Genomic DNA, 23,863 nt, shown 5'->3' with positions numbered 1-23,863 from the left:
CTGGCACTAGGAGCAAAGATAGGCACAAGGCCCATGGCGGAATCTGTCCTTCTCCTCTGAAGTTGGGTTTAAGGCCTTCCCCAGCTGGGCTAGAGGGGAATCATGGCCTCCTCTTTCTGGAGATGGAAGGGAAAAGACTGAATGGCCTGTGATTTGTGAACTCACCCTGGCATAGGGTGGTCAAGTCTTTTTAGATCGTAAACTCCTTGTAGGCAGGAAACAGGTCTACCAACTCTTTTGTGTTGTACTCTCCCAAGCGCTCAGTACAGTTATCTGCACAGTCAATGAATTCCATTGACTGATTGATTGACATTGCTTCAGGAGAGACTGCCTGAGCCATGCTTTGCCCAGTTAGGCCCGAATCCAAGAATCTCTGGGAGCAGCTCAGAGCGCAAAAGGAGAAAGCCGTGATGTCTCTGGGCTCGGTGGCCTCAGGGTTCCTCAGAACGGCGTACGTGACTAGGACGTTAGCTGCAGTACCTGACACGAGGGTCATCAGTGACAAGCCTGCTCGGTGATCCTGGGCCAGACCCTAAAACCATTCCTGAGAATGCAGGATTGGGAAGCAGCATGGCATAGTGGATAGTGCAAGGGCCTGGGAGTCAGAGGACCGGGATTCTAATCCCCGCTCCGCCACTTGTCTGCTGTGTGGCGTTGGGCAAGATACTTAACTTCCCTGTGCCTCAATTACCTCATCTGGAAAATGGGGATGATAATGTTGGTATTTGTTAAGCGCCTACTATGTGCCGAGCACTGTTCTAAGCGCTGGGGTAGACACAGGGGAATCAGGTTGTCCCACGTGGGGCTCACAGTCTTAATCCCCATTTTACAGATGAAGTCACTGAGGCACAGAGAAGTTAAGTGACTTGCCCAAAGTCCCACAGCTGACAGGTGGTAGAGCTGGGATTCGAACCCATGATCTCTGACTCCAAAGCCCGTGCTCTTTCTACTGAGCCACGCTGCTTCTCTAAAACTGTGAGCTCCATGTGGGACATGCATGTGTCCAACTGGATTTGCTTGTATCCACCCCAGTGCTTAGTCCAATGCCTGGCACATAGTAAGCACTTAAATGCCATAATTAGTATTATTATTATTATACTATTATTCTTGGGTGTTAATCTCCTTGCTGGGGAAGATGAGGACCACCTAGAAGGGGTAAACCTGGGGTTTCCAGCTACTAAAAATAGAAATAGGGAGGCCTGAGGCCTAGCTACATGATCAGAGTGGCTTAACCTTGATGTACCCGGGAGCTCTACGATTCTTCCCCGACCCCCTCTTTGTTTTTTCCTTTGAGTCCCCCAAAGGCAGGGCCACCCCCGCCAGCACACGAGGGAGTTTGTACCTGCAAAGTGGGAATGGCACACACAGACGCAAGCTTAGCCAGTTCACATGTGGGGGCGGTTTCTGTGCACATTTTAGTAGGTGTAAATTAGACCGCCTGTTTGAAAAGCCGACTAAAAATAAACGAATCTGCTGCATTGGTTATGACTGCTGAGGGAATGTTTTATGAGGCCGCGTCTTAGCCACCCAAGGTGAGAAAGTTGAGTTGGAAAAACCAATGCATCCGGACTCTTTCCAGAGCAGATTTCTGGATTGCGAGTCACTGCCAAACCCCAGCTGCTCCCCCAAACTGGGCTTAATTAAATCAGTCGATAGATGGTATTTATTGAGCGCTTACTGTGTGCAGAGCAGTGTACTAAGTGCTTAATTTACTGATGCCAAGCCAACCTCTGGTTAGCTTATTAATAGTGATGATATTTGTTAAATGCTTACTATGTGCGAAGCACTGTTCTAAACAGTGGGGTAGATTGAAGCTAATCAAGTTGAACACAGTCCCTGTCCCACATGGGACTCACAGTCTCAATCCCCATTTTACAGATGAGGTAACTGAGGCACAGAGAAATTGAGTGACTTGCCCAAGGTCACACAGCAGACGGTGGAGGAGCCGGGATTAAAACTCAGGTCCTCTGACTCCCAGACCCGTGTTCTATCCACTAGGCCGACGTGTGGGCAGGGAATATGTCTGCTAACTCTGTTGTATTCTACTCTCCTGAGTGCTTAGTACAGTGCTCTGCACACCTTGATTGACTGATCGATTATCAGGGACTTGAAACTCTTAATTAGGGGTGCAATAGAGGGGTATTGAGAAAAAAATGACTATATGTAGTACCCAAACAGACAGCTACCTTTGTGGTCTCCTTCCTTCAGACTCTAGAGCTGAAGTTTTTTAGTTGTTTTAGACAACTTAGTTCCTGATGGTTTGTGGGCACAGTCTGGATAAGATAGGGGGGCCTCCTTTACTCCCCTCGCCACTCTTTTTTTTTTTTGTCACTCACTCTTTTGCACCGGGAAAAGTTAAAAGCAATATCCGTCGCTGCTCATCGTGCCTGAGCTGGTTATGTTCCGGAGTGGGAGTTGTGGTAAAATCATAAGGCGGGAAAGGAAGCGTTCTTCCCGGTGTTAGCGAGATCTGGAAGATGGAAAATCAGATGTCAGATCCCCGAAGGCTAGCCGTGAAATTAGCATGGCGCTTCCAAACTCGGGCCAGAGAGTAAGCCAGGCGACTGGCAAGAAAAAATGGAAAATTGGCCCAAAGTCAGGTTCCCGGTGTTCCCGGCTTTCTACTGCGATTGGAAGGTTTGATGACGAGGCTTGTGCCTATCTTGGGAAAAATCTCTGCCCTGTCCCCTCCAAGGACTGTTTATTTGTGCTTGTGCCTTTCTGCTCCCTTTGCTATCGATTCTGGATTATAAGTGCTCCCACTGTCTGTGCCTGGTCTATAATTTATTTCTTTTCTAAGTGTCTGTCCGGCCCCACCTATATTGCAAGCCCCTTGTGGGACTGGGTCTGAATTTTGTTTGTATTCTCTCAGCACTTAGTATAGGGCTCGGGAACAAAGCAAGTGTTCAATAAATATCATCACCAATACCAGATTCCATTAGAGTGGATCAATCAGTCAATCAGCTTTATTTATCGAGTGCTTACTAAAGCTCCTTGTGGGCGGGGAATTTGTCCTGTGTATCTGTTCTACTTTCTTACACACTTAATACAGTGCATTGATACCCAAGAGGCTCTTAATTATCATTATAAGTACTTTACTATTACCACTACTAGTTGGTGTTGCATTTTGCTTGTATCCACCCCAGTTCTTAATACAGAACCTGGCCCATAGTAAGTGCTTAACAAATACCGTCATCATCATCATCACCATCATTGCTGGGATACTGCAAAGGCTGGGAAGAAGGAGTCATTGTGTAGACTAGTTAAAAACATTCCTTCGCACAGGGAAGCGACGTGGTCTAGTGGAAAGAGAGTAGGCCCTGGAGTCAATCATTCGGCCAGAGGACCTGGATTCTCATCCCAGCTCTGCCACGTGTCCTGCTGGGTGACCTTGGGCAAGTCACTTTGCTTCTCTGGGCCTCAGATTCCCCATCAGTGAAATGGGGATTAAATCCTACTCCCTCCTACTTAGACCGTGGAGCTGGGAACGTGTCCAACCTGTTGGACCTGCTGTGTCCAAGCAGCTTGACATTGTGGCTAGAGCCCAGGGCCTGGGAGTCAGAGGGTCATGGGTTCTAATTCCAGCTCTGCCACTTGTCTGCTGTGTGACCTCGGGCAAGTCACTTCGCTTCTTTGTGCCTCAGTTCCCTCATCTGTCAGATGGGGATCGAGACTGAGAGCCCCATATGGGACAGGGACTTGTGTCCAATTTGACTTGCATATATCCACCCCAGCACTTAGTACTATGCCTGCCACATTATAAGTGCTTAACAAATACCACGATTATTATTATTATTATTATTTGTACCTACTGCATTGCTTAGAACAGTGCTTGGCCCATAGTAAGTGCTTAACAAGTACCGTTAAGAGAAAAAAAAAAAGGTTACTCTGAGCCATCACTGCCTCCCCTTCAGAGGACTCTCCCCTGTTTCTCTAAGGGCAGTGAGGTTAGATGGATTTTTATTATTATTATCATTATTGTTACTATTGACATTTATTGAAGGGTCACCTACGATGCACACGGCGGTATCTGAGGTGGTCGGGGATTTAAACGTGGGTTCTAATCCCGGCTCTGCCACTTGTCTGCTGTGTGACCTTGGGCAAGTCACCTAACTTCTCGGTGCCTCAGTTACCTCATCTGTAAAAAGGGGATTAAAAGTGTGAGCCCCACTTGGGACAACCTGAAAACCTTGTAACTACCCCAGTGCTTAGAACAGTGCTTGGCACATAGTAAGCGCTAAATAAATACCATGATTGTTATTATTATTTAAAAAGAAGATCTGCATTGTGTACATCCCCTGCCCACAAGGAGTTTAAATCTGGGAAGAGAGCAGGGAACACAAAAACCACAAACAATTCAACCTCAAGGATCACACCCCAACATTTGAGCAAATGCTGCACATCAAAACTCCTTCGAGACTCTCCCTTTTCCTTTTCCACCCCCAGTCACAGACTGGTGACAGAAAAATTAGGAAAGCAGTATCAACTAGTGGAAAGAGCATAGGCCTGGGAGTCAGAAGGACCCACGTTCTAATCACGGCTCTGCCACTAATTCATTCATTCAGTCGTATTTATTAAGCACTTTCTGTGTGTTTGGGAAAGTGCAATATAACAATAAACAGTGGCATTCCCTGCCCACAGTGATCTCACAGTTTAGAGGGGGTGGGGAGACAGACATCAATACAAATAAATAAAATTACAGATAAATACATAAGCGCTCTGGGGCTGGTGGGGAGGGAGAGCCCAGGGAGCGAGTCGGGGTGGTGCCGAAGGGAGTGGGAGAAGAGGAAAAGTGCTGTATGACATTGGGCAGATCCCTTAACTTTTCTATGCCTCAGTTACCTCATCTGGAACATGGGGATTTAGACTGTGAGTCCCATGTGGGACAGGGAAAGTGTCCAACCTGATTAAACTGTAACTACCCCAGCGCTTAGTAAAGTACATGACACAAAGTATTGCTTAACAAACACTGTTTAAAAAAAAAAATCCGAACATGCCAACATTTCTTAGGGGCCGGCTTCCTTCACCTTCTGCTACTGCACTGACTTCCTCTCCTTCCCCTTCTTCCTCCTCCTCATCATTAGGATTTACTGAGCACCTACTGGGTAGATGCAGAGCGTTGTACTTGGGAATATATCATTCTCTGAATCATCATGGCATAGTGGATAGAGCACAGGCCTGGGAGTCAGAAAGTCATGGGTTTTGATCCTAGCTCCACCACTTGTCTGCTCTGTGACCTTGGGCAAGTCCCTTCACTTCTTTGAGCCTTAGTTACCTCATCTGGAAAATAGGGATTGGGACTGTGAGCACCACGTGGGACAGGGACCATGTCCAATCCCATTTGCTTGTATCCACCCCAGCGCTTGGTACCGGTTAAAAAATACCACAGTTACAATTATTATCATCAACGGCAGTAAAAGTCGTGACCTCTGCCCCTCAAGGAGGTTACGACCTAGAGGGGGAAAGCAAGCGGATGCACCTTGCCAGATATACACAGGTAAAAGATTGAGAGCACGGACATCAACGATAGAAGCAAAAGCAAACAACTAAATAATTAAGTATGTACTAAATAAATGAGCAGCTGTAAAGAGGAGCACTAGGTGGTTGATAAGGTGGCATGACCGGGAAGGTCGGGAATTAATTGGACGACATCTTGTGGGGGATGTGGCTTTTGATAAGGGCTTTGGATGTGCAAAGGGACACGGGTGGGGAGTTTGGAATAGAGAAGTCTTCCCATGTATTGAGGGATGGCAGGACCATTGGGTGGGAGATGGGGCGGCTGGTGGGGCAGGGGAGCAGAGGGGAGAAAGGGAAGCAGCATGGCCTAGTGGATAGAACAGGGGTTCTAATCTGATACAAGATCTGGGTTCTAATCACGGCTCCGCCACGTGTCAACTGTGTGACCTTGGGCAAGTCACCTCACTTCTCGGTGCCTTAGCTACTTCATCTGCAAAATAGGTTTTAAGACTATGAACCTATGCAGGACAGGGACTGTGTCCAATCTGATTACCTTGTATCCATCCTAGTGCTTAGAACAGTGCCTGGCACATAGTAAGTGCTTAACAAATACCATAAACAAAAACCCCAAACAGGAGTATTTATCGAGAGCTCACTCTGTGCAGAGGATTTTTTTATGATCTTTGGTAAGCGCTTATTATGCGTCAAACAAGTTCTAAGCACTGGGGTAGGTACAAGTTAATTAGTTTGGATTGAGTCCCTGTCCCGCATGGGCATTACAGGTATTTAATACTCATTCTGTTGTTGTTATGCTGTCGAGTCGTGTCCGACCCATAGCGAAGCCATGGACGCATCTCTCCCAGAACGCCCCACCTCCACCTGCAATCATTCTTCATTCATTCAGTAGTATTTACTGAGCGCTTACTATGTGCAGGGCACTGTGCTAAGTGCTTGGAATGTACAGTTCGGCAACAGAATTCTGGTAGTGGATCCATAGAGTTTTTGTGGTAAAAATGCTGGAGTGGTTTACCACTGCCTTCTTCCGCGCAGTAAACCCGAGTCTCTGCCCTCGACTCTCTCCCGTACCGCTACTGCCCAGCACAGGTGAGCTTTGACTTGTAGCAGATGGACTTCCACTCGCTAACCACTGCCCAAGCTAGGAATGGAATGGGTATGCCTCTGCTTGACTCTCCCTCCCGTAATCAAGGCTGGTAGAGTACTGGAAACTCTCCAGGTGGACCCTGAGAAGTGAATCCTCATTTTACAATTGAGGAAACTGAGGCACAGAGAAGTGAAGCGACTTGCCCAGGCAAACAGTTGGCGGAGCTGGGATTAGAACCCTCTGACTACCAGGCCCATGCTCTCTCCACTAAACCACACTCTTTCCACTGGGATTATACTAACTCCTTGAGAGAGAAAGATAATAATAACGATGGTATTTGTTAAGCGCTTTCTATGTGCAGGCACTGTACTAAGCTAAGGTAGACATGGTCAATTAATCAATCAGTAGTGTTTATGGAGTGCTTTCTGTGTGGAGAGCACTGTATTAAGCCCGTCAAACGGCAGGGACTGTCTCTATCTGTTGCCGACCTGTTCATTCCAAGCGCTTAGTACGGTGCTCTGCACATAGTAAGCGCTCAATAAATACTATTGAATGAATGAATGAATATTAAGCACTTGTACAGTACAACAGAGTTGCCCTGAAGGAGCTTACAGTCTAGTACATTCTCCTGCTTGTTCTGAGCTGGGTCTAGAATGTCAGACACCCTCTCTGGGAAGGGTGTTGTCTGTCTAGATTACAAAGCATTTTGCAAGCAATCAATCAGTGGGATTTATTGAGCGATTACCGTGTGCAAAGCCCTGAACTAAGTGCTTGGGAGAGTACAGTAGAGCAGGGACAGATTCCCTGCCCAAAACCACTTCACGGTCTAGAGCGGAGACAGACATTAATGTAAATAAATTATGGATATGTACATAAGTCCTGTGGGGCCGAGGTGGGGAGGAGTGAATAAAGGGAGCAAATCAGGGTGACACAGAAGGGAGGGGGAGAAAAGGAAATGAGGACTTAATTTGGGAAGACCTCTTGGAGGAGACACATTTCACAGGCTCTCGACTCAGGACTCCCTTAGGGCAGGGGGTAGGGAACACTGAGGTAGAGCAGAGAAGCCATGGAAGAGTGCAAGCAGGCTCTCCCGGACCCTCATTGTGGGGCCCCTAAAGCAGACACATCCTAGAAATTGCAAACGTTCGTGGGTCCTTCCCAGCTCCAGGGACATGTGCACTCTCTTCCCTGACTCTCCAGTCAATCAACCAATCCAGAGTATTTGCTGAGCCCTACAATTTTTATTATTATTACTTAGGAAAAAGAGCAAGCCCCTCTCAGGGTCACACCCGGAGAGTTTCCAGTACTTTACCAGTCTCGACTATGGGAGGGAAATGAGTGTCCATCATCACTAACGTCGCTGAGGGACTGAGGGAAATGCCGAGGCGGAAGAGCAAGTCAGACCAGAAAGGTGTGGAAAGAGGATTCACCCAAAAGGAGTCACCGAAAGTTATTTCAGCATAGCCTGTTTCTACCAGCTGCAGAGGGAAAAGACCCATGGCCGAGATTCAGTGAGACAGGTCTCTTTACAGGTTTTTCAACCCTTGGACGGGGCTTGCTGGGTGACCTTGGGCAAATCACTTCACTTCTCTGTGCCTCAGTTTCATCATCTGTAAAATGAGGATTGAGACCGTGAGCCCCACGTGGGACAGGGACTGTGTCCCACTGATTTGCTTGTATCCACCCTTGCGCTTAGTGAAGTGCCTGACACAGAGTAAGCACTTAACAAATATCATAATAATAATTATTATTATTATTCAAAACGTCCCGCACGGGAAACACTACAGGAAAACCATGAGGAAGCCGGCCACGCTAACTTGCAGCGGGATGGGTTGAGAAGCAGCATGGCCTAGTGGTAAGAGCACAAGCTTGGGAGTCATAGGACCTGGGTTCTAATTCCCACCCCACCACGTACATGCTGTGTGACCCTGGGCAAGTCACTGAACTCTCCGCCTCTGTTCCCTCGTCCGCAAAATGGAGATTCGATGCCAGTTCTTCCTCTTACTTAGCCTGCGAGCCTTAAGAAGGATCTGATTATTTTGCATCTACTCCAGTGTTTAGCACACACTAAGAAATACCACAGTTATTATTATTATGGATTTAGGATGGAGTCAAGGTAAAATTTACTGCTAAGCAGAGAGGTCATAGGAGCTCTTTCCTTGGAGACTAAGGAGGAGAAGGAGGAGGAAGAGAAGGGGAAAGAAGAGGTGAAGGAGGAGAAACATGATTATATTAGGATTTTCTTCTCCTCCTGGAGGCCGGGCAATGTACACGATGACACTGTTTACCTAAATAGTTCATATGAGCAGCCTCTGATCAATGGTTTGTTTTGTGCATTTTACTGAGTGCACAGCACCGTACTAAGGGATAGGGAGAGTACAGTACAAGAGTTAGTAGACACATTCCCTGCCCACGACGAGTTTACCGTCTAGAGGGGGAGACGGGAATTAATAGGAATAAATAATTTATATGATGCAAATGGTCCTTAATTAATGATTGCCCAATCTTCCATCTAGGGAGACTGAGGCTCGGAGAGGTTCAGCGACTCACCAGGCCTTCCTTCCTTGCATCAATCGATCAGTCGCATTTATTGAGTGCTTACTTTGCGCAGAGTACTGTACGAAGCACTTGGGAGAGTACAATATAACAACTTAACAGACAAAGTCCCTGCCCACAGTGAGCTTACGGTCTAGAGATCCAGTCTGTGACTCGGGTTCTTCCGTGTCCGTCACGCGTCCACCACGACCTCATCCAGGTGACCCTCTCCCAGCCATCTCACGTCGAAACCCTGAAGGAAATATAGCTCCGGCTTCAGGCCGCTTCTCCGGCCCCGATCACACTTTAAAAAGCAACACAAAAGCCGCAGGGCCTCAATTCCCTTCCCAGCGGCCGCCCGTTTGCTCCAAGTAATGCACCGGGACACGTGCCCCCTTTCCAGGATGCTTCCCTCCCCCTGCCAAGCAGGTCCCTCTGGGAGCCGACGCTCCTGCTGGGCTCCTTGCGGTTCTCGAGTCGAAAGCAATTAAGGCGGCGGGCTCATCGGCCGCTTTGGGACGGAAACGGACCTGAAGCCTCAGGATGCCCGAGAAGTGGGGCTCTCCAAGAGGGAGATCCACGGAACATTCTGGCTGGACGCCCGAGCTCTTCCCGGGGTGGAAGGACCCAATTGGCAGGGCCTGGATCTAGGGCAAGCAGGGAACAGATTAGCCTGTGCAAGTCACGCCTGAGGAGGCTCAGGGGCATTGCCCACCCCCATCCCCCTCCCACCCCCGCTCTTCATTCATTCATTCATTCTTGCAGGCGTATTTATTGAGTGCTTACTGTGTGCACAGCATTGTATTCAGTGCTTGGGAGAGTAGGATACAACAATAAAACAGATATACTCCCTGCCCACAACAAGCTTACAGTCTAGTAGGGAGAAGACAGGCATTAATAGAAATAAATAAACGACAGATAGTACATAAGTGCTGGGGGGGCATGAAGAAAGGGAGCATGTCAGGTTATAACAGGCTCTCGTTATATCCCGGCTAGACTACCGTGTCGGCCTTCTCTCTGACCTCCCTTCCTCCTCTCTCGCCCCGCTCCGATCTATTCTTCACTCCGCTGCCCGGCTCATCTTCCCGCAGAAACGTTCTGGGCATGTCACTCCCCTTCTTAAATACCTCCAGTGGTTGCCCATCGACCTCCGCTCCAAACAAAAACTCCTCACTCTAGGCTTCGAGGCTCTCCGTCACCTTGCCCCTTCCTACCTCTCCTCCCTTCTCTCTTTCTACCGCCCACCCCGCACGCTCCGCTCCTCCGCCGCCCACCTCCTCGCCGTCCCTCGGTCTCGCCCGTCCCGCCGTCGACCCACCGGCCGCATCCTCCCGCGGTCCCGGAACGCCCTCCCTCCTCACCTCCCCCAAACTGATTCTCTTCCCCTCTTCAAAACCCTACTTAAAACTCACCTCGTCCGAGAGGCCTTCCCAGACTGAGCTCCCCTTCTCCCTCTACTCCCTCTACCGCCCCCCCTTCACCTCTCCGCGGCTTAACCCTCTTTTCCCCCCATTTCCCTCTGCTCCTCCCCCCCTACTTTCCCATCCCCTCAGCACCGTACTCGTCTGCTCGACTGTATATATTTTCATTACCCTGTTTATTTTGTTAATGAAATGTACGTCGCCTCGATTCTATTTAGTCGCCATCGGTTTTTACGAGACGTTCTTCCCCTCGACTCTATTTATCGCCATCGTTCTCGTCCGTCCGTCTCCCCCGATTAGACCGTGAGCCCGTCAGACAGCAGGGACCGTCTCTATCTGTTGCCGACTTGTTCGTTCCAAGCGCTTAGTACAGTGCTCTGCACATAGTAAGCGCTCAATAAATACTATTGAATGAATGAATGAATAAAGCAGAAGGGAGTGGGAAAAGAGGAAAGGGGGGCTTAGTCAGGGAAGGCCTCTTGGAAGAGATGTGCATTCAATCAAGTTTTGAAGGGGGGGAGAGTAAACGTCTGTGGTTTTGAAGAGGGAGGGCATTGCAGGCCAGAGGCAGGATGTGGGTGAGGGGATGGTAGTGAGATAGACGAGATTGTCCCTGGCAGCCAAGCTCCTAGGTCAGACCCCTTTGGAAGGGGTCCCGCTAGCAACATCTGGGACCCCCTTTGGCATCCCAACATGGGTTGGGGTTACTACTACTAATAGCAATAATAATAATGATAATGATGATGGTATTTGTTAAGCACTTGCCATGTGTCAGGCACTGTTCTAAGCACTGGGGTAGATACAAACTAATCACATTGGACAAAGTCCCTGTCCCATCCAGAGCTCAGTCTCTTAAACCCCATTTTACTGAGGAGGTCACTAAGGCCCAGAGAAATCAAATAATAATAATAATGATGATGACATTTGTTAAGCACTTACTATGTGCCAAGCACTGTTCTAAAATGACTTGCCCAAGGTCACACAGCAGATAAGTGCCAGAGCCAGAATTAAAACCCAGGTCCTTCTGACTCCCAAGCTTGTGCTCTATCCACTAGGCCACACTGCTTCTCCTGAGGCTTCCTCACCCATGCAGTCTTTCTCCCGGATCTACTTGCTTTTCTCTCGGTGGATTAGTTGGTTTTTGTCAAGCAATCCATCAATCCTAGACAGCACACTTTTTCTGTGGTATTTGTTAAGCACTTAATATGGGCCACACATTGTTCTAAGCGCTGGGGTAGATACAAGGTAATCAGGTTGGACACAGTCCACATCCCACCTAGGGCTCGCAGTCTTAATTCCCATTTTACAGGTGAGAGATCTGAGGCACAGGGAAGTGAAGTGACTTGCCCAAGGTCACACTGCAGACAAGTGCAGACAAGAGAAGCAGCGTGGCTCAGTGGAAAGAGCCCGGGCTTTGGAGTCAGAGGTCATGAGTTGGAATCCCAGCTCTGCCACTTGTCTGCTGTGAGACCTTGGGCAAGTCACTTCACTTCTCTGTGCCTCCGTTACCTCATCTGGAAAATGGGGATGAAGACTGTGAGCCCCACGTGGGACAACCTGATTCCCCTGTGTCTACCCCAGCGCTTAGAACAGTGCTCGGCACATAGTAAGCGCTTAACAAATACCAACATTATTAAGTGGCGGAGCCACACTGCTAGCCTCCAGGGCAGATGGCATGTTGTTGCTATTCCATATGGCAGATTTGGAGGGTGAAGGTTCAGATTTAGGTGCCTAAGTTTCCTAGCCCGTCCACGATGTGGGGGAGAGAGGACTGGAATCAGTCAATCGACCAATCGGTAGTATTTACTGAGCACTTACTATGTGCAGAGCACTGACCCAGCGCTTGGGAGAATACAATACAATGGAGTTGGCAGATGCATTCCCTGCCCGCAAGAAGTTTTTAGTCTAGAGGGGAGACAGACATTTAAAATAAATGATGGATTTGTACAAAGGTGCTGTGGGGCTGAGGGTGAAGTGAATGTCAAGGTCTTAAAGGGTTCAGATCCAAGTGAAAGGGTGAGGCCGAAGAGAGAGGAAGTAGGGGAAATGAAGGCTTAGTGGAGGAAGGCCTCTTGGAGAAGATGTGATTTTTAATAAGGCTTTGAAAGTAGGGAGAGTGGTTGTCTTTCATATTTAATAATGTTGGTATTTGTTAAGCGCTTACTATGTGCCGAGCACTGTTCTAAGCGCTGGGGTAAACACAGGGGAATCAGGTTGTCCCACGTGGGGCTCACATCTTCATCCCCATTTTACAGATGAGGGAACTGAGGCACAGAGAAGTTAAGTGACTCGCCCACAGTCACACAGCTGACAAGTGGCAGAGCTGGGATTCGAACTCATGAGCCCTGACTCCAAAGCCCGTGCTCTTTTCCACTGCGCCACGCTGCTTCTCATATTATTCAGAAGTATTTATTGAGCACTTACTATGTGCAGAGCACTGTACTAAGCACTTGGAATGGACAAATCGGCAACAGATAGAGACAGTCCCTGCCCCATGACGGGCTTACAGTCTAATTGGGGGAGACAGACAAAAACAATAGCAATAAATAGAATCAAGGGGATGCACATCTCATTAAAACAATAGCAATAAATAGAATCAAGGTGATATACATCTCATTAACAAAATAAATAGGGTAATAAAAATATATACAGTTCATATATGTAGGGGCAGGGGGTGGGGGGAAGTTCCAGGCCAGAGGGAGGAGTTAGGCAGGGGGTAGACAGATGGATAAGAATGAGTTACAGTGAGTAGGTTAGCCTTAAAGGAGCAAAGTGTGTAGGCTGTGTTGGAGGAAGTCAGTGAGGTAAGATAGGAGGGGGCAAACCGATTGACTACCTTATACCCGACAGTAAGGAATTTCTGTCTGATGGATAGGTGGGCAACCACGGAACGTTCTTGAAGAGTGGGGAGACACGGAGGTCAGTGAGGAAGTGTTGCATTAGTCAAGGTGGGATATGGTAAGTGCTCGAGTCAGCATGGTAGAGGCTTGGCTGGAAAGGAAAGGACAAAATTTAGCAGTGTTGTGAAGGTAGAAACCAGCAGGATTTGGTGACAGATTGAATATGTGGGCTGAATGAGAGAAATGAGTCGAGGATAATGCCAAGGTCACAGGCTTGTGAGACAGGGAGGATAGTGGTGCTGTCTACAGTGATGGGAAAGACACCAGGAGGACAGAGTTTGGCTGCAAAGATGAGGAGTTCTGTTTTGAACGTGATAAGTTTGAGGATTCCAGGGTCTGGTTTGGGGCGTGGGGGGTGGGGGGAAATCCAGTCCCCAGGCTCAGAGTAAGACTCAGCAATCATAGTATGTGTTAAGTGCTTACTCTGTGCAAAGCACTGTCTAAAATTTTGGGGAAGATACAAGACAATCAGGCCAGACACAGTCTCTGTCCCACATGGGGTTCAACAGTCTGCATAGGAGGGAAAAGAGGTATTGAATTCCTATTTGACAGATAAGGAAACTGAGGCTCAGAGAAGTGGAAGTGACTTGCCCAGGGTCAGGCAGCAGTCAAGTGTCAGAGCCAGGATTAGGACCCAGGTCCCCTGCCCCCTAAGCTTTTGCTCTTTCCATGCGGCTTCCCACATAGTAGTAATGATGATATTGCATCCCCATATCATCATTGGGCAGGGATGGTCTCTGTCTGTTGCCGAATTTACATTCCAAGCATTTAGTACAGTGCTCTGCACATAGTAAGTGCTCAATAAATACTATTGAATGAATGAATATCAGTGATTATCCAGGAGAAGCTCAAGCTCTAAGGACCTTTAGCTGTTATTTCCAGAGGAGTCTTCAATAATTATTAAAAAAAAAACAAACAACCCACAGCCAGCTGACCCAGAGGAGGGGGTGAATCTGGAGAAGCTCACAGCTGAGATCAAGAAAATAGCCAACAGCATCCACAACAAACTGAAGAGTAAGAAGGAGGTGAACATTAAGGAGTTGAACCTGACTGACCATTGCCTATATTCTTCCCCCTCCTGTCGTGGCTCACTTCTCCTCTACTCTACCACGTATCTTTCTCTTCTGTCATGTAGTTGCCTTTTCCCAGTTTGGGAGCTTCTTTCTTCTCCTGAAATCTTCGCTTTGGAAGTGACTCCTTCCCGGTGAATCATACCTCCCTGCTTCCCTTCCTGGGGAAAACTCCCCAAATTCTCTATGGCCCGTACCAGCCCCTGATTAATGAACTTCAGTTGACATGGAGGGAGACAGGTAGTTTCCTGGACCATCCTGATGGAGGTGAGCAGGCGTGGGGTACGGATTACCTTCTGGTGCATTGTCGGCGTGGTCTTCGGGGCACTCAATATAGGACTTCCTTGGCCTCTAGATTATAAGCACGTCATGGGCTGGGAGTGTGCGGACCGATTCTGCTATATTGTATTATAGTCCAGTGCTCTGCACACAGTAAACGCTCAATAGGTACCATTGATGATGATGGTGAGGCTCCAACTGAGCGATAAATAGCCCAGAGCCCTTCCCCCGCCACCAGACCTGCTCCGGCCGCCAGTGTGAAGACAAATACTGTGCAGAGAAGCAGCTGGGCCTAGTGGATACAGCACCGGCGTGGGAGTCAGAAGGGTTCTAATCCCGGCTCTGCCACTGGTCTGCTGGGTGACCTTGGGCAAATCTTTTCACTTCTCTGTGCCTCAGTTACCTCATCTGTAAAAGGGGGATTAAGACTGTGAGCACTGTGTGGGTCAAGGACCAACCTGATTCGCTTGTATCTACCCCAGTGCTTAGTACAGAACCTGGCACATAGTAAGCCTTTAACAAATACCATAAAAATGCCAATTATGGGCATAAATAAACACAGAAAGGCAAGATTCTGGATACTGATAATTAGGGATGGGCCTTGGAAAACAGCGGAATTTTAGGAGTATTTGGAAGTGGAGGAGGGACGTAGGGATGGACTTTGCGGGTAGGGGTGTGTAGGAGCTCTTGACCCAGGACCAATGCGAATAAAGGGACTGAGCTGAAATCCCCCCTAATTTTTTATGTTTTCTTCATATTCAAGCTCTCAATCCCTCTTTTATTGTGGCTTTGGGGTTTTCTTATGGAAAAGAGGCGGCATGTCCTAGTAGCTAGAGCACGGGCCTGGGAGTCAGAGGACCTGGGCTCTCATCCCAACTCCACCATTTCGTTCAATCTTTCAATCGTATTTACTGAGCGCTTACTATGTGCAGAGCACTGTACTAAGTGATTGGAATGTACAATTCTTCAACAGATAGAGACAATCCCTGCCCAATAACGGGCTCACAGTCTAACCCGGAGAGACAGCAAAACAAAACAAAACACTTCTCTGCTGTGTGATCTTGGGCGAGTCACGTCACGTCTCCGTGCCTCAGTCTCCCGATCTGTAAAATGGGGATGAAGGCTGTGAGCCCCATGTGGGCCATAGACTGTGTCCAACCTGATTAGCCTCTAACCTACCCCGGCGCTTCGTACAGCACCTGGCAAATAGTAAGCACTTAAATACCCCAAGTTAAAAGAAAAGAAACAGTGAAAGCGGAAGTGTGTACATTAATCAGTGGTATTTATTGAGTGCTCACTGAGTGTAGAGCACTGTACTGAGGATTTTGGAGAGTAAAATGCTCTGTCTGACCAGGGCAAAATCAGAGTCTTTGCCCTGTCTTTTCCTCTGGCTCCTTTCCTCCTTCATTTCCCCTCAGTCTCCTTGCCAGGGCGGCTGTTCCCAGGTGGAGAATCCCCAGGCTAGAGTGTTTCTCCCCAAACCCTTCTCTCTCTGCTCCCCCTCCACCCTCTGCTCCTCCCCCTTCCCCTCCCCCTCAGCTGAGCCCCCTTCCCCTCTGCTCCCCCCATCAGCACTGTCCTCATTTATATATATTATTTATTACCCTATTTATTCTGTTAATGAGATGCAGATCCCCTTGATTCTATTTATGGTGATAAAGTTGTCTTGTTTTTGTTTTGTTCTCTTTTGCTCTGCTGTCTCCCCCGATTAGACTGTGAGCCCATCATTGGGCAGGGATTGGTCTCTGTTGCCGAATTGTCCATTCCGAGCGCTTAGTCCAGTGCTCTGCACATAGTTAGCGCTCAGTAAATAGTATCGAATGGGTGTCCCACGGCCCTCAAGTGTTTGTGACTATCGCCCCCTAGTGGCTGACCCCGGCCCACTCCTGCTGCTGGAACGGAGACGTCCAAGCCCGTGGCCTCAGTTGATCAACACCTCAGGTATCCCACCGATGGGAAGAAATATGATTCCCCGGGGCCTTTTGAGGGAAAGCAAATCCGATTTACGTCCTTTGCAAATGGCCATCATTATGGGTCAACCGAGTACGGCACGAATACCGGCTCCTCCCAAATGCCTCCGCCCCAGCGGGCCTTTTCAAGATGGTTCTTCTACTTGGACCTCCAGTCCTCACATCCCGCCCACCGCTCCCTCTTTCCTCCCTGTCCTGGGTGCTTCACTTGAGGAAAATGCTCTTGAAACAGGGACCCCGGCTATTTTCTCCTTTAACTTCCGGGGAAGTGTCCGGTGGGCGAAGAGCAGTGAGGCCGGACTTGGGACAAGAGTGGGGAAGGCGGGATGGCCGATGTTTCTCCCCTTATGCGTGAAAAGATGGAACCAACATTTCCCGGCCTTGCAGAGGAGAAGGGAGTTGGACAGGGCCCGGGAAAAGGCCGGTGTCTGTCTTCCCATCTCCGGCCACCCAATAAACGGGACCAGTTGTTCAGCCGCTCCTGGTTACGGGAACCGGGGGACCGGCGGGAACTCGCAGACCCTGGAACTAGGCCCCACACTTGGCTATTTATAATCTTCCGAGAAGGAACGCTGCGCGGGGCCCTGGCCTGGCTTCTTGGACTGCTCCTTGGTGTCCTTGATTTAGTTCATCTTGTGGGGTTCTTGCCCTGTGCCCTATCTAGAGCCCGGGCAGAGACAAAGACCACTCAGTTCAGACTCCCCGTGGCCCAGGGGAGTTACCCCCGTGCACTGCCCGTGTCTCCCGTCTCTGCCGATATTCTAGTCCCAGCTCCGCCACTTGTCTACTGCATGATCTCGGGCAAGTCATTTCTCTGGGCATCAGTTACCTAATCAATAAAGCCTTGTTGAAGGCACAACTCCTCCAAGAGGTCTTCCCTAAGCCTCTTTTCCTTTTCTTCCACTCCCTCTTGCATCGCCCCGACTTGCTGTCTTTATTCATCCCCCTACTCCCAGCCCCACAGCTTTCATGTACGTAGCTGTAATTTTATTTATTTATATTAATGTCTGTCTTCCCCTCTGGACTGTAAGCTTGTTGTAGGCAGGGAATGTGTCTGTTATATTGTTATAGTATACTTTCTGAGGTGCTTAGTACAGTGCTCTGTGCACAGTAAGTGCTCAATAAATATTTTTGACCGACTCATCTGTAAAATAGGGATTAAGACTGTGAGCTCCATGTGGAACAGGGACTGTGTCCAACCTGATTAGCTTGTACCTACCCCAGACCTTAGTATAATGTCTGGAACCTAGCGCTTAACAAATACCGTTAAAAAAAAAAAACACCCCAAAAGCCGCTGCTCCTTCTCACAGATAGAAGTGCAGAACAGGTCAAGCCTTCCAATTCATTCACATTTCCTCTTCAGCGTTATTTTTTACACTCCCCCTCTCCCATCTTGCTCCCTGCTTTCTTTCTTCTCACCTTCACTTAGCTGAAGAAGCCCTAATCACTCTCTCAGACCATCGCACCTATTTTATTTCCAAGGTGCTAAATTTGAGCTGGTACTTCCACCTGGGAGACACATACTGGCCTGGGTTTAGCACATTGTGGAGCAATACAGAACAGGTGGGAAGTCTGAAATAATATCTGTGGAGGGTTCGGCATTTTCTGGTCTGTCCTCTGGATCTAATTGGCTCTTCTGTTATCTACAGCTGCATTAACAGTGAAAGCAGAAGTGTGTACATTAATCAGTGGTATTTATTGAGTGTTCACTGAGTGTAGAGCACTGTACTGAGGATTTTGGAGAGTAAAATGCTCTGACTGACCAGGGCAAAATCAGAAGAGCTGTCAGTCTGCCTGGGAGAGGGAAAAAACTTACGTAAAGACACCCAGTCAGTCAATCATATTTATTAAGTACTTACTGTGTGCACAGCACTGTACTAAGCACTTGGGAGAGTACAATATACCCTGCCCACCATGAGCCTACAGACGAGAGGGGGAGTCAGACATTAATATCAATATATAAAATTACAAATATGTACATAGGTGCTGTGGGGCAGGGAGGGGGGATAAATAAAGGGAGCAAGTCAGGGTGACGCAGAAGGGATTGGAAGAAAAGAAAAAGAGGGTTTAGTCTGAGACGGTCTCTTGGAGAAGATGTGTCTTCAAGAAAGCTTTGAAGGCGGGAGGAGTAATTGTTTATCAGAGATGAGGAAGGAGGGTGTTTCTGACCAGAGGCAGGATGTGGGCGAGAGGTCAGTGGCAAGAGAGACAGGACTGACATACAGTGAGAAGGTTAATGTGAGAGAGTGAAATGTGCGGGCTGCGTTATAATAGGAAAGTGTCAAGGTAAGGTAAAAGAGGGCAAGGTGATTGAGTGCTTTAAAGCTGATGGTAAGGAGGTGGATGGATAACCACTGGAGGTTCTTGAGGAGTGGGGAAAGATGGCCTGAATGTTTTTGTAGAAAAATGATGCAAGCAGCAAAGTGGAATATAGACTGGAGTATAGTAGGAGGCAGGGAGGTCAGCAAGGAGGCTGATGCACTGATCAACGTGAGATGGGATAAATGCAGGGATTAATGTGGTAGCAATTTGATTGAAGAGGAAAGGGCGGTTTTTGCGATATTGTGAAGGTCAAACTGGCCCATCTTGCTCAAAGGTGAAATCAATTCATGTACAGTTAACCGTATACTCAATTGTGTATTCAGCTAATTTCATCAAGGCATTCAAGCTATGAACTGTTTTACTTACGTTCTTCCTCCTGCTAGTTCCTCAAGGGCAGGGATTGTTTTTACTTACTCTACTGTAGTCTCCCAAGCACACAGGACAGTGCTGTATACACAATAGTGCTCAGGAAAGTCCACTGATGGCTCGATTTGACTTCTCTATGTCTCAGTTACCTTATCTGTAAAATGGGGATTAAGACCGTGATTCCCATGTGGTACATGTGTCTGTTATATTACTATACTGTACTCTCCCAAGCGCTTAGTACAGTGCCCTGCACACAGTAAATGCTCAATAAATACGACTCACTGACATGAACTCTGTCCAACCTGATTAGCTTATGTCTATCGCATAGCGCTTGGCACATAGTAAGTACTTAAGAAATATCATTTAAAAAAGGATGTTACAAGGAGAGGATAAAATGAGAATTAAATTGCTTTGAAAAATTGAAAGCACCATTTAAAACACAAGGTGGTATTATTCATTCATTCATCCAATCATATTTATTAAGTGCTTACTGTGCTTAACACTGAGCACTAACACTTAACGCTCCCCACAGCTTGGGCAAGGACAGTACAACAATAAAAAGTGACAATCCCTGCCCACAACGAGCTCACAGTCCAGAGGAAGGGAGACAGACATCAATACAAATGAACAGGCATCAATACAACAAATTAAATTACAGATTATACATAAATGCCGTGGGGCTGGGAGAGGGGGGGAAAGCAAAGGGAGCAACGCAGAAGGGAGTGGGAGATGAGGAAAAGCGGGGCTTAGTCTGGGAAGGCTTCTTGGAGGAGACGTTCCTTCAGCAAGTCTTTTAAGGGGGGAAGAGTCATCGTCCGGCGATTTGAGGAGGGAGGCCGTTGCGGGCCGGAGATAGAACGTGAGCCAGGGGTCAGTGATGTGACGACAGGTGAGATCAGGGCACAGTGAGAAGGTTTGCGGCACCAGAGGAGCGGAGTGCGTGGGCTGGGTTGTAGAAGGAGAGAAATGAGGTGAGATAGGAGAGGGCCAGGTGATGGAGAGCTTTAAAGCCAATAGTGGGGAGTTTTTGTTTGATACGGAGGTGGATGGGCAACCGCTGGAGATTTTTGAAGAGCGGGGTGACACGTCCTGAACGTTTCTGTAGAAAGATGATCCGGGCAGTGGAGTGAAGTACGACCCGGAGTGGGGAGAGGCAGGAGGTCGGGAGATCAGCAAGAAGGCCGATGCGGTAATCTAAGGCGGGATAGGATGAGTGATTGTATTAAAGTGGTAGCGGCTCAGTGGAAAGAGCACGGGCTTTGGAGTCAGAGGTCATGAGTTCGAATCCCAGCTCTGCCACTTGTCAGCTGTGTGACTGTGGGCAAGTCACTTCACTTCTCTGGGCCTCAGTTACCTCATCTGTCAAATGGGGATGAAGACTGTGAGCCCCATGTGGGACAACCTGATTCCCCTGTGTCTCCCCCAGCGCTTAGAACAGTGCTCTGCACATAGTAAGCGCTTAACAAATGCAGACATTATTATTAAGAAAGGGTGGATTTGAGCGATGCTGTGAATTAGAAGTAGTATTGTTACTGGCCTCGGGAATCTCGGCTGTAAACTCTAGACCGTAAGCTTGTTGTGGGCAGGGAATGTGTTTATTGTCGTATCGTACTCTCCCAAGCGCTTAGTACAGTGCTCTGCACAACGTAAGAGCTCAGTAAAGATGATGGAACGAATGAATGATTGAATAGGCCGGACCTCAGTGATGAACGCTTTTCTTTTCGAGCTGAGCCTGGCCGGATCCCGGAGTGGATCATCAGGTTTACCTCACCGGGAGCTGCACACCGTTCTCTCATTTCATCCGCAGCGTCCGTGTCTACCAACTCTGTTACATTAGACTCTCCCACGGGCTCAGTACACTGCTCTGCACACAGCGAGCACTCAGTAAATAGCACCGATTGATCGGGATCGGGCCATCATGCTCCTCCGCGTCTTTCTCTTCCGGCCGTCATCCCAGCCTGGCCGCCGCAGCGTTTTCCAGATTTCTTGCTCTCCCATTTGCTGTGTCATCTCTTCAGGCTCTCTTGGAAAATGCTGTTGCCAAGAGCCATAATACATTGTAAATACACGAGGCAGTAAAACATCTGCGATATAGTCTACTATGAAAGTTGTTTCCAGTCCAAGTTTCGCAGCGGCTCGTGAGGTATTATAGACCATTTGACGTGTTGGCAAGGCTTTTTGGTGTAACCAGCAATCTCTCTGGGCTTTGTTCAGGAAATACTGGGGGGTTAAGCCCAGCCGCCACCCTCTTCCTCACACGATAGTATTATTCGTTCATTCGATCATCGTATTTATTGAGCGTTTGCTGTGTGCAGACCACTGTACAAAGCGCTTGGGAGAGTAGAAAAAAATGATAAACAGACACGTTCCCTGCCCACAATGAGCTATTATGATGATGATGATGATTATTTTGTATATATAGTATTTTTGATATTCATTAAGTGCTTACTATGTGCCAAGCAGTGTACTAAACGCTGGGGTAGATGCTCTTTTCAGTTCCAGTTTAGGTCATGGCAGTGGAAAGCCCCTGGAGGAGGCCTCTAGTTACCGTGGGCTGAGTGGAGGTTTCATCATGCATTTATTAATTGAGACTGGTAGTTCAAGTCAATCGATCAGTCAAGCAGTGGTATTGATTGAGCACCCACTGTGTGCAGAACACTGTACTAGGCACTGGAAGAGTACAAGAGAATGGAAGACCCGTTCCCTGCTCTCTGGGGGTGTACAATTAAGTCACTGAGCCTTGCACCTAGTAATGATCATTGTGGTGATAATAATAATGGTATTTGTTAAGCATTTACTATGTGCCAAGCACTATTCTAAGCGCTGGGGTAGATACAAGGTAATCAGGTTGTCCCACGTGGGGCTTACAGTCAATTCCCATTTTACAGGTGAGATAACTGAGGCACAGAGAAGTTAAGTGACTTACCCAAAGTCACACAGCTGACAAGTGGCGGAGACGGGTTTAGAACCCATGACCTCTGACTCCAAGCCCGTGCTCTTTCCACTAAGCCACGCTGCCAAGTGCTTACTATGGGCAAAGCACTGTGCAAAATGTTGGGGTAGATACACTTCAATCAGAGCATATACAGTCTCTGTCCCACCTGGGCCACGTAGTCTAAGCGGGAGGGAGAATACACATCGAAACCCCCATTTGGCAGATGAGGAAACTGAGGCCTAGAGATGGCCACTGACTTGCTCTAGGTCACACAGCCTTTTACTCCCCAGGGATTTAGCACAGTGCTCTCCTCCCAGCAGTTGTTCGGTGTCATTGAGGAACATGCTGGTAGAGCGTTATTAAAATTCAGTCATTTTAGAGGAGCACATCCTGGAATTCTCTAGTCACAACCAGCTCTCCAGATTGACGGAATTTGATGACGATTGAGCATAAGGCTTCACACCAGATTGTAGAGCCTCCAAACTGCGGTCACATCCACCTGTTTGTGTGGATATGGAACCCAGACTGCCCCAGAAGTCACATCCTAATCCATTTGTACTCTACATATCGTAATAGTAATAACAATAATTCTGGCTGTAGGGTGTACAGAAATAGGATACCTGCATGCAGGGAGAGCAGAACAAACATTTTAAAGCTATACATGTTCCATACATAAAATATTATACCATATATTATACACACACACTGTCTCCCCCTCTAGACTGTAAGCTTGTTGTGGGCGGGGAATGTGTCTGTTTATTGTTATATTGTACTCTCCCAAGCACTTAGTACAGTGCTCTGCACATAGTATGTGCTCGATATATATGACTGAATGAAAGAATGAACATATATATTATTTTATAGAGAGAGAGAGAGAGAGCGAGACTATGTAGAGACTTAAAATGTTTGTTCTGCTCTGGGCTTGGTACAAGATAGTTTGGACACATCCATATGTATGCTGGTATTCTATTTGTATATGTCCAACCTGAATATCTTGTATCCACCCCAGTTCCTGGAATATAGTAGACCCTTGATACGCACCATAATTATTGCACATAATATATGATTTTTAGATGGCAATGATGAAACAGTTGAGATTTAAAATGTGATTTCTGTGGTAGATCTCTATCTCACCGCCCTGTAAAAAGTTTCAATGCCCACAGATTTGCAGGTCTTCAATTTGATATGAAACATTTTTCCCCATCAATCAATCAGTGGTATTTATTGAATGCTTACTATGTGCAGAGCACTGTATTAAGTACTTGGGAGCAACAGAGTTGGCAGACGTGTGCCCTGCTCACAGAGCGCTTACATTCTAGAGTGGGAGACAAACATTAATACAAATAAATCACATATATAGAGATATATATAAATAATTTAAAGAGATGTATCTAAGTGCAGTGTGGTGGAGGGTGGGATGAATAGCACATGCCCAAAGGTCACAGATCTAAGCGCATAGATGAGTCAGAAGGGAAAGCAAGCCAGGAAAAAGAGGGCTGAATCAGA

At 47.7% G+C, this 23,863-nt stretch overlaps 1 protein-coding gene and 1 non-coding gene across 3 annotated transcripts in view; one reads left to right on the top strand and one right to left on the bottom strand.

Annotated features, from left to right (window-relative positions):
- Positions 1–23,863, top strand: part of KCNC1 (potassium voltage-gated channel subfamily C member 1) — a 127,495-nt gene that overhangs the window by 69,228 nt on the left and 34,404 nt on the right. The window lies entirely within an intron of this gene.
- LOC114810727 lies at positions 6,572–6,708 on the bottom strand. The gene has a single exon (XR_003758422.1). It is a non-coding gene; the product is annotated as a small nucleolar RNA SNORA7 (small nucleolar RNA).

This window comes from Ornithorhynchus anatinus, chromosome 3, assembly GCF_004115215.2.
Source record: "Ornithorhynchus anatinus isolate Pmale09 chromosome 3, mOrnAna1.pri.v4, whole genome shotgun sequence".
In the NCBI taxonomy this organism is placed as follows: Eukaryota; Metazoa; Chordata; class Mammalia; order Monotremata; family Ornithorhynchidae; genus Ornithorhynchus; species Ornithorhynchus anatinus.
The sequence above is the reverse complement of the archived record's forward strand: the minus strand, read 5'-3'. Positions and strand labels throughout refer to the sequence as shown.